The sequence below is a fragment of the Canis lupus genome, chromosome 32, assembly GCF_011100685.1.
Source record: "Canis lupus familiaris isolate Mischka breed German Shepherd chromosome 32, alternate assembly UU_Cfam_GSD_1.0, whole genome shotgun sequence".
Classification (NCBI taxonomy): Eukaryota; Metazoa; Chordata; class Mammalia; order Carnivora; family Canidae; genus Canis; species Canis lupus.
In genome coordinates, this window is record NC_049253.1 from 17355956 (window position 1) to 17365460 (window position 9505).

Below are 9505 nucleotides of genomic sequence, written 5' to 3' on the forward strand. Positions count from 1 at the left end.
GTTTTTTTTTATGAATTTATTTTTTATGGGTGTTCAATTTGCCAACATACAGAATAACACCCAGTGCTCATCCCGTCAAGTGCCCACCTCAGTGCCCATCACCCAGTCACCCCCACCCCCCGCCCACCTCTCCTTCCACCACCCCTATTCATTTCCCAGAGTTAGGAGTCTTTCATGTTCTGTCTCCCTTTCTGATATTTCCACTCATTTTTTCTCCTTTCCCCTTTATTCCCTTTCACTATTTTTTATATTCCCCAAATGAATGAGCCCATATAATGTTTGTTCTATCCGACTGACTTATTTCACTCAGCATAATACCCTCCAGTTCCATCCATGTCGAAGCAAACGGTGGGTATGTGTCGTTTCTAATGGCTGAGTAATATTCCATTGTGTACATAGACCACAGCTTCTTTATCCATTCATCTTTTGATGGACACCGAGGCTCCTTCCACAGTTTGGCTATTGTGGACATTGCTGCTAGAAACATCGGGGTGCAGGGAGAACACTACTTTTTAATATAAATGTCTGTCTTTAAGCAAGTAACGAGGAAGAAAAGTTATTCATTCTAGTCAGACCAGCATATGTTTTTTGTTCATGAATGTGCCTCCATGATTACTTAAACCAGAGTTACCTACCGTTTTATTCTCTTTTTTTTTTTTGTTTACACATTGAGTATTTACTATGTGTCCAAAGCTAGGGATGAATATGTAATCTCACTTTGCTCACAACCTACTGGAATACCTTTAACAACCACTTTATAGGATTATCTAATACATAATCTATTTCTAATAAAGAATAAATAAAAGACTTTATAATGGAGTAGTTAATTTTGCTGGCACAAACTAGGAAAAATGTAAAGAAAAAAGATATTTCAGACGGGGGTAATAGAAGTTGTACAAGTACGAGAACTCCATTGAGTAAATGTGGTTGTGTCTCCTAATTAATAACAGACAATTTAAAAAAAAGATACCAGATATTCCTTTAGGCCAGATGAAGAATAGTTTGAACACTCTGCATTGTAGTGTAGTCCTACAGAGAATTTTCTTCTAATAGCAATTGGTTCTGTGCTTTGGGTTAGTTTTCCATTAGTGTTGACAGTTTGATATTTCTCTGTCCATTCTTGCTGACCACATTCCCTTTATGATAGTCTATAGAAATATTAACTGGTTGGGCAAGAGGAAGATGCCATCTGCAGTCATTAAACACAAGTTGCCTTCTTTGGGCAAGACCTCTCCCCACTCCTCAGCCTCTTCAGGGACACACATTATAAGTCTCCATTTAAGACCAGAACAATATGGAGTCATTTTAATCTTGTTTCCTTTTCTTCTCAAATCAATTACTAGCACTTGTCCATAGGAAAAACACCATAGAGTTAGATTGACCCCAGTAGAAATCCTGGGTTGGCTACTTCTGACTAATAATGTTACTTATTTCTCTCAGATGATTTCCTCAACCAGAGAGTGAAATGGGATTACTTCCTTACACAGTTGGCATCATGATCCTAGGAAACTGCACAAACAAAAAGTGGCAGTTGGTGCACAATTTTTATGTTCGCATTTCCCTTTACTTTTATAGTAATGCATTTGTAATTGAAGCAATCCATGTGATAAACTAACCCTATCCTAAAGCTATTGCTACTACCCATTAGATTAAGACATTCTTGGTGGCCCTTTAACACTTACCACAACTTCAGTAATCTTATGTTAATTTGACCTCTGAAATCCAGGGGGTAGTGACCTGACAACCATAGTCTTAGGTCCCTGCGGACACCCAATTTTTCAATCAGGAACATGAACTCTAAATCAAGAGATTAAGTCAACTTTATGTTCCTCCACCGGGCTGCAGACATGTGGCTTATGTGAAATAGATGCTGAATTCCTGTTAAAAAATAACTTTTATATACCCATCTTCCTTCTCCAACCCTAAGCAGGTGACAGCCTGTGGCTGGGAATTGCTATAAGGCACCAACTCTCTCCAATACAATGAACGTGTGAAAAAAAATGAAGGAAGGTTGTGTTTATTCTCATCAGCACTTATGCCAGCAGATTACTCTCTCCTTTCTTCCCTACACTGTGTCTCTCCCCATCTTCCCTTCTGTATTTAAGAGGAATGAAAGCAAGACTCTGCCGATTTCTTTTGAGTTTGATTATTCTGACTGCTAGGCACCTGCTTTCTGCTTCTCCTTTTGGGTAGAAAGCATTAAGCCTCTCTTCCATTTGCTTTAAGATGCTTTAACAGTCATGTCAGTAGGATGTAATTAAAAAAGACAAGAACAGCAGGGAAAATGCCAGACAATTACTGGGAGACAGTGGGTAAAAACAAGGTAGAGACAAACTAGTTTGTATCAAAAGGAATTCTGATTACCGCCATAGTTATTATTGGTATTTAACATTTACTGAGCACCAACATGGCGTTACACACTGTACAGAACATAGAATTAGACCCTTTTCTAGCCAGAAAGTATATTTAAAGAGCTGTGAGCTACTTCCAAAGCTGCTAGTCACAGACGATATTCTCTTGTGAGGAGGATTGGAGGTTTGAGTTTTTAAAAGGAAATAAATGAGATAATAGAGTAAAAAATGCTTTTAGTGAGCACCCAATACAGATTAGTTATACTAAGGGGGAAGGGAGGCCAATAATTCACAACAGCATTGGGTCTCCAAGTGGAGGTGCTGGCCTCCTTCTTATATAAAAAGCTGAATTCTTCAAAATGTGCCTTCCTTTCATGAAAATGCCCTGCAAAATACTGTGCTAGTTTTTCCTGAGAAAATGTTGAATCCTCTTTCAAAGCGCTCAAACAATGTTACCAAATGTAAATATTTAACCCTAGATAGGCCAGATAATTTTGGAAGTCTCTTGACTTGGCAAAAGTGTATCTTTTTTTCTCTCTGTGGATCCTATACCTGGAAGAGTATCTGGAAAATAATAGGTGGTGATAGAATGAGTTAGGAATAAATAAATGAAAATATTTTTAAATAATCGAACTAATCAAAAACTTGTGTTCTAAATGTTCCACACGGAAAGCTATTTAAAACACATACACATTTTAGCCAGCCATACCAAGCCTCGACAGTGCCATGAAATGTGATACATGCATGTGGGAGTGATATGACATGTGAGAGCCAAGAAATCTTCTTTCTGTTATGTTTGCTATTAACCCCACTCTTGTTTAAATCTGGTTAGTTTGCATTTATCTGGTTACTTTGAGACATGAACTCATTCTTATAAGTGTATTTTCAGACAAATAAAACTCTCTAAAGTCTTGAAACTATTTTGGATGGCTATCTTTCCAAAATATGTATACATTGCCTTTCTTTCAGAGGCACAGCATATTCTGTTCAGTTTTGATCTGCACATTCTTGGAGAAATGTTGGAAAATTGGAGCAGATTTAGAAAATAACTTTCCACAAGCTTCACAGCCCAGGCCACAGATCCTGAGCTTGTTACCTTCCCAGCCTGCAACTCTGAGACACTGAAAATTCAAAATTCCAATCTGGTATTCCAGGTGGTTTATAGGATGTTTGTCTAGGTAAGAAGATAGAATGTATTTTATTTAATGAGGGTTTTTTTTTAAAAGAAAACTTGATTTATATATTTTAAATAATTTTGGCTCTGTCAATATTCTTGTCCTAGAATCTGCAAAAGATAGGCTAGGCCTGTACTTGTCAACATGAGCTATCCTCAAAACAACAGAGAAGAAAAGAGTGTGATTATAAACTCCGTCATTACAAGTGACCTTCTTTCTCTCCATTTCCTTTAGTAAGTCAACAGTGACTGAAAAAACTGGAGATTAACCTAGCACAGATGTTATTCTTTATACTGGACATACTCGTACTTAAACGGAACTCACGAATACTACAATGTCTGATTCTCTGGAGTATTTTCTGTTGGCTATGATAGCATAACTTTTGGACAATAATCATTAAGAAAGGCAAGTCTTAGAAAAAACAATTTGTCAGGGTGAAATCTGTATTACTGTAAATCATGAAGATTTCTGAGAATATTTGCCAGTTATTTTTTAAGTTAAACTTGGATATCTATGATTGCTATTCCCTTAAAAACAGGATAAATTGACTAGTTTCTTTCTCTGCTCGTCCATAAATATGAAGAGGTAGTTGGGGCACTAAGGTGGCTCAGTTTGTTAAGTGTCCAACTCTTGATTTTGGCTCAGATCATGATCTCAGGGTCGTGGGATAGAGCCTCTCATCAGGCTCTGCACTGAGCTGGAGCCTGCTTAAGATTCTCTCCTTCTCCCTCTCCCTCTGAGCCTCCCTGCTCCTCTCTCTCAATCTCTGTCTCTCACTAAAAATAAAAATAAAATAAAAAATTAAGAGATAGCTCTGATTTTGTAAGCTAATTAAGTAGATAGAAGTGAATGCCTAGAGTGGTTTTTATGTCATATTTTTCCCGGAGTTCCACCCTGCATTTGCTTCCCACACTCACTGAAGCACTCACTGTTAGTCAAATATAAACATAGATTATGGAAAGAAAAACTGCATCTTTCTCCCATTCAATGGCTCAGCTGAATGATATGTGCTCTTTAAAGAGTCCTCAAACTTAAATTCAGGCCCCACAATCCACTACTTTAATCAGAAGTCCCTCTCAAAATGGAGGGCCGACTTTCCCAATTGGTTTTCTGAAGCTGAGTCATAGGTGAGGTTCCTCTTTTGCAAATTGGAAACTTTCAAAACCAAGTGTTGTTCCCAAGTGACTCCCGTTACTTTTCAACAACACCTTCTTGGATTATTATTTGCCAATGATGTAATATTATGGGACAGAAAATATACTTTGAATACAGTTTGGTGGAGATTAAACATTTTCTAATGAACTGTAAAGTAAACACTTAGGACGGGAATTGGAAGAACAATTTTCACAGAAAATGAAAATGTGTGAAAATTATTTTTACTGCATTAGTTCCCACTCCTCCAGTATTTTGAATATTTGCCAAACTGTGTGAATAATTAGTCTGGTTTTAAAAGCCAAATATGTTCATTCGGTTGTGTGTGAGAAATAAATTTATTTTGCATTGCTTATTTCTTCTTATATTCTTACACAAAGTAAACATTGCCCAACTGGCTGGAATACTGTTATGTGATCTACCATGAGGTGGTCCTAGACTCATAGGATCATAGATTATGCTTAGCTTTTCAATCCCTAACAAAGCTGAGAATCACAGGTGGTAGATTTAAAAAAAAAAAAGCCAATTTAAAAGAAACTCTGCATTTGATACAAGTGGGGGCACACAGGGATTTTTTTTCCCTTGCTTTGACAAACATGGAAGTACTATTGGTTTTAGACTCACACCTACGATTATTACAAAGATCATTCGGAAGTCCCAGGCATTGCTATTGACTGTCCCATTATCATATTGTGCTCACTTGTGAACTGTTTAGTATTCTTTCAGTTAGATTACAAAACTGAGCACTCCTATAGGGCAGCTATAAGGTATACTTGTCCATGATTGATTCTCAAAGAAGCCTGTTCAACATAGCAAAAAAACCCAAAACAGCAAAAATCCTGAGTGCTCCCATGGTCCACGTTCTGAGCATGCACACTTTCCATTTACTTGTCCATAGTTTTCATTCAGCCATGAAAATGAGCTTTGAAATAAGGAATTCTTTTACAGGGTCAGCCACGTAATTTTAATCAAGAGACTTCAGAGGCAAGAATGACCTTACACTCCTTTTTTTTTTTTTTTCCTTCAGATAATTCTATGTTGGAAATAAATTTTAGGAAAACATAAAGCAAATGTAGTACAAGGATGGAACTTGAAAGGTGAAAAGGATGATTGTGTTATCATCGAAAGTAATATGCTCTGATTTAGAGATTGATGTGAGATTCAAAGATCAGTGCTATGTTTTGGATATAATGGTGTTAGAACAGGCCAGACCTGTGCTTATAACTGGTTCTGTGCTTGAACCCTAGTGTCTTCAGTATGCACAATAATATGTATGTAATAACACTAACCAGGCAGATTTACTCCCAGGATTAAATGAAATAAGGTCCAGTACCCAGGATAAACTAGTTGCTCAGCAAGCAAATGTTTTTTGTTTTTTTTTTTTTCATTTATATTGAAAGTAGTGATAAAGAAAACAAACCCATTTTCTTTATCAAAAAGAAAAATTGGAATTGGAATTTATTCCAAAATTGGAATAAATCTCTTCCCCCTAAATCTAAGAAGGCTGTTTATACTGATTCAGAATAAATAGAAAATATCTATTATATCTCTGATGAGACCATCATATTTCCATGTTTAGACCATTACAGGTAGTCTCATGGGAGGGCAATCCACTTTGAGATTCAGTTTAGTTACAAGTTATTTCTGTGGATATTTTAATCTTTTATGTTGTTAATCATCTCTGTAGACTGAGAGCCTGTTGGAAATTTATTATCATAATGGATGTGCTTTGCTTATTCTGGCATTCTGGGGCAGTTTTAGTGAACAATGAAATTTTGGAAATCATGAAAATTATAAAATATAGATAAACTGGAGCTGCAGTGAGTAAACTTTAATAACAATCTGAGCAACAGCCTGCAAACCAAGCTTGAAATCCTGTCATAGAGCAAAGGACATGAACTCTAGCTCTCATTTTCTTTGTAACTCAGCCAAAAGCATTATTTGTGATTCTCATGTGAGTAAGTGCATCACTGTGACCTTTACTAGCTTCGCATTTGACAACATCTTTCATGTTTATCTTTTTTTTCCTTCGATATTGGTGTATCTTCCATATATCTTCCCCTTCAGAGTCTTCCCTATCCATGAATAGCCTTAATTTTCCTTTCTGCATCTAGCTCCACCAACTCTTCTCTTCCATTGTCATCTATGAAAGCCCATTTCACTGTGTGATCAGCAAGTCCTTGAAGTCGGGGGTTGAGATTTTAGATTCCATGGTAAATATCCTGTTTCATCCAGCAATAGTCTATTACATTGAACTCTAGAAGGGAAAAGATTGACTAATATTCACATCCTAACTCTCTATAGGATTATTTACTGGTGGTTATCTCAATATCTTTTAAATACACAGAGAGGACTGGATGACATAACCAAAGCTATCTTGCCATTATCCTCTCAAGGAGTTGATGATGGAGGGCCTAGAAGAATAAAAGCACTACTCTAGCAAATCACAAAATATCTGCCCGACGTTTATTTTCATGCAACATGTTCATAAATATATTTCTAGAAAAGGCAAAGCTCTAGGCCTTTTCGCACCTCTAGATGCTTTTCTGGTCTTGGTGAATACTCAACTTCTCTAAATTTTGGTTGATTGTTAGAATTATTAGCATGAGAAGCACAAACTTGCTAATGACTTCCCTGTGATCACACAGAACAAGGCAGAAGGTGTTAGGAATAGAACTGAGGACTCTTGATGTTTCGTTTCTTGCACTAATTATTAAGCACATCTCCTTCCTCTCTATTAGCTGTACAAAAGGTGTCGCTGGTAAACCATATGTTTATCAGGCAGAAAATGTGCAGCATGGTCTCTCTCCTCACTGTCAGTGAGCACAGCATTTAAAAAGCACAGTTTTGGAACAGTAGAGATTCAGAATGCCATGAGGCTGTTGCAGCTACACCAGGCTCAGAGCCCCGGAGGTGGAAGAGAGGCAACTGCCCCGGAGGTGGAAGAGAGGCAACTGCTATGGTTATGTGAGCTTCCTAACCAGCACAAGCCAATACTTCACCACCTGTCTGGTGGTGAATCCTACAGAAATAAGGATTGACCTGGACATGCAGATAATTTAAAAATATGTATATTTTCATGATTGATTTTATAAAGCTGTCACCCATTTCCCATTCATCTCATCCCTTTAAGCTAAAATAAAATACTTGTGGCAGCAAGGCTGTGAAAAGCCAGTGATTATAGGCTACTTTAACAATAATGCCCCAGTTAGAGTCTGGTGGTTTGTTAGAACAGGGAACACCCTCAGCTTTGCTTTGAGCTATTAATTAACCAACCGGTCATTAACTGCAGCTAACAATTGATTTAGAAGGAATTATTGCTTAAATAGCAGGAGGTATTTAAGAGGAAAATAAATTAAAACAAAGAACTGCTGGATCCTGAGAAAAAAATAGGAGTTCTTGAAATATAGAGAATAGTTGCAAGGGCTCTGTAATTATCAAGTGATAAACAGTCATTGAGAAGCACATTCCTTTATGTTTTTCCAGAAATAGTGACACTGTCTTATAATCAAGGACCCCACTGTCTTTACTAATTGAATGATCCAAAATGAACGATGCTATGAAAAGCATAACTGAAGTAGTAAATTGTCATTTTAGTGGATACCAAAACACTTACATGAATCACAACCACACTGTCTTGGTGATGTATTATGAAAGTTTAGTTTAGACACAAAATTTTGAAGTAAACAAAACAGCAGCGTATCTATCGCCCATTAGCTGAATCACATGGTGCCATTCCTGTATGACTTCAAGGACATTGTTTCCACCCTCTATCTGTCCTTTGCCTAGTTTATTTTAAAGGCAATAGTGTCTCTTGATAATTCTCCTGTTCCTATTACCTTGAGAATCAGGTTTACAAGGGTTATTAGTTTTGATACAAAGCAGCAATGAGAAAACTAAGAGGAACCAAAGAAACTACAGAAATTTTGCAATTTTGAGTGAATGATTTCCCCTTTCACTAAAGTCAGCTTTAAGAATTACTGTAACCAATAATGTGGTTTGCATGGCACCATGTTAATTGAAACCTGTGCATACTGGAACCGAGGCCCCACTCCACGCAATTCTGGAATGCAGTATCGGTTAACATAGTATGGTGTAGAGCAAGGGCTACCTATAGTGAAAGAGACTTGAGAACTTGAGATTCCTTAACAGACTGACTTAGAATTAGCATTATTAAATGCATAAAAGAATAAAATATAGAAATATAACAAAATTTCATTAATAGAGTCTATTTTAAAAATTGTTTTTCTTCCATCACAAACTCTTCGAATATTGAAGTCAATGATAAGAAATATGAAAGTAAATCAAAATAACTTATTTATTTATTATTAGGATGCTTCTTGATTTGACTATGACTTTTCTTTTCTTTTCTTTTTTTGTCAGAGAGAGAGAGCATAAGGAAAGGGCAGAGGGAAAAGGAGAGAATCCCAAGCAGGCTTCATGCTGAACAAGAAGCCTGCCACAGGCCTTGATCTCATGACCCTGAGACCATGACAGGAGCTGAAATCAAGAGTCAGATGATTAACTGACTGAGCCACCAAGGTACCCCTTGACCATGACTTACTATGTTACTCTTTGTTTTTTCCATTTCATCAATTTCTCATTGTTTGTTGGAGGATATGGCTTCCACGGTTGTGATGGTTAATTTTATGTGTCAACTTGGGCACTGATTTTAAATGAGATTAATGTTAAAAGGGTGAACTTGGGTACCTGAGTAGGACAGTGGTTGAATGTCTGCCTTTGGCTCAGGTTGTGATTCCAGAGTCCTGGGTTGGAGTCCAGCATCAGGCTCCTGGTAGGGAGCTTGCTTCTCCCTCTGCCTATGTC

The 9505-nt window shown here is 37.1% G+C and overlaps 1 long non-coding RNA gene across 1 annotated transcript; it reads left to right on the forward strand.

Annotated features, from left to right (window-relative positions):
- The first annotated feature begins 540 nt into the window (after window positions 1–540).
- LOC119867159 lies at window positions 541–9116 on the forward strand. The gene is made up of 3 exons (XR_005382530.1): window positions 541–3529; window positions 3634–3759; window positions 9062–9116. It is a non-coding gene; the product is annotated as an uncharacterized LOC119867159 (long non-coding RNA).
- Window positions 9117–9505: the final 389 nt, after the last annotated feature.